Genomic DNA, 2,027 nt, shown 5'->3' on the forward strand with positions numbered 1-2,027 from the left:
TTTGTTATGGTTTCCATATGTCTCAGGTATATATGGTCATAACCCCAATGTTGGACCATTTTCAATTGTCGCATGAATGGTCTTCCTAGAATGATGTCATGGTTGTTCTTCTTGCCAAAGTCAACAACAGCAAAGTGTGTTCATATTCAATGCCACAAGAAGTAACAAGTACTTTTTCTAGCAGTCCTAGGGGCTTTTCCTTGTGTCCGTCTGCAAGCTGCAGGGTCATTCGTGTGGATATCAAGGCAGGTTTTTCCCATTTTTTCCAAACCTCTTTGGTTGTAATGGCCACACCAGCTCCACTATCAAGGATTGCCATGGTTTTTACACCATTGAATTCCATAGGAAGGGTGGTGTTTCCATCTTCTCCCTCGTAATACTTGCCTACCTTGTTTAATGGCACTGGCCTAGTATTTAGTTGAGGCATTTCAAGCTCTTTGATGCCTTCCTCGATTTGAGTCATTGGGGTTTTTACACCAAATTTCTCTAGACATTTACCCACATTAGCCCACATGTTTGGTCTTATTCTGAGCAACTCGGCTAACATTATTGTACAGGTGATTGGGGTAGATAGAATATCTACTAGCCCCTTTGAATTGATGGCCTTGTTGGGAGATAGTCTCTTTGATGGGAGTGCAACCACATCTGACTTGGTCTCGTACTCTCCCATGTAGGATGGTATTGTTCTTAGCGAATGGGATTGACTATCCATAGATTGTACAGATCCTTTGTCGCCCCAATACGATCGCACGTCTAGATTCATTTGAGATCCAGTCTCAAATTCCTCTATTGGTGGTAGAAACACTCCTCGTTCATCACCAATCTTGTCTACTCGTCTTCTTAGGTCATCGGCTTCATTAGCCTCTCTGACTTGTTTCCACAATTCGTCAAGACCATCTATCTCTTTACAATCCTCAGGTATAGCTTGGTGAAATCCCTCGGAAGAGTTATCCATGGTATTCAGTACTATCCTTGGTTCTAATGTTGGGTCTTTGAGGTTTGGTTTGTGCTCATGACTAGAATCTGGCTCTTTTAGTTCCTGGTTTGGTGGGATTACTTGTGTAGGCATGACACGGATCACATCCTTAGGTTTTGCAACTGGTGGTTCTAGTAAAGCTTGGGCTGTTTGAATCATTTTTTGGCACATTTCAAACCTTTGCTTTTCTAGTTCCGCATAGGGATATGTCATCCACGTGTGTTCTTGGGTTTGGTTGTTTTTTAGCCTCACATCATAGGATTTCAAAATGGCATCTAATGTCTCATTAACCTTCTCTACCAACATAGATCCTCTTGAACTAACACTTCTTGGTTTCTCATCCGTGGATGGTTCTTCTAGAGGTTTAACCATCTGTGTAAGAGAAGGTGCCTCCTTTTCCTCATGTTGTTTTATCTTCTCCTCAGCTTTGTTAAGCTTCTCCGCTAGGGATTTTTTCTCTCGTTCTCTGCGTACTTTCCTCCTAGTCTTTCTAGATTTCCAACTATTTCGTTTGCTCTTGGTTTTCTGACTAGGTGCGTCTGTCTTTGGTCCATCATCTGTCTTTGGACTCATGTCACTTTCCGTGTTCTTTGTCTCTGGATTCTCATCAGCTTTCTTTTGAGCTTGTTCTCTCGTAACCACTTGAACTGGTACGACATTTTCATTTTCTGAGCTACTAGGTAGCTGAACAATCCCTAATACATTTGTCCACACGCGACTCAAAATCGCCATTTACTTTTGTTTTGCTTGGGACAACGTGTCTTTGGCGAGTAACGGGATTCGAACCCGTGTTTTCAAATTCACAATCTGACACTCTGACCCATTGAGTTATACCCGCCCTCGGGGCTAGGCGCAAAGGCTTTACTTTACCCTGCTTAAGCACCTAGTAGAATGCAAGTGATGGATCATTCGTGTTCAATTTCTTTCATATACGATAATTCATAAAACGCTTTTCCTGATTTGGTTTGGGTTTTTCGGGCAATCATGGATCAAGTGAGTGATGCCACACTGAAGGCAATAGGCATTTACTTCAGTGATCTCCGTATGAGGA

The 2,027-nt window shown here is 42.3% G+C and overlaps 1 non-coding gene across 1 annotated transcript; it reads right to left on the minus strand.

The window, feature by feature from the left end:
• Positions 1-1,741: 1,741 nt before the first annotated feature.
• Positions 1,742-1,814, minus strand: TRNAH-GUG (transfer RNA histidin (anticodon GUG)). Its single transcript has one exon. It is a non-coding gene; the product is annotated as a tRNA-His (tRNA).
• Positions 1,815-2,027: the final 213 nt, after the last annotated feature.

Source organism: Adiantum capillus-veneris, chromosome 6, assembly GCF_014529385.1.
Source record: "Adiantum capillus-veneris isolate H3 chromosome 6, ASM1452938v2, whole genome shotgun sequence".
Taxonomy (NCBI): Eukaryota; Viridiplantae; Streptophyta; class Polypodiopsida; order Polypodiales; family Pteridaceae; genus Adiantum; species Adiantum capillus-veneris.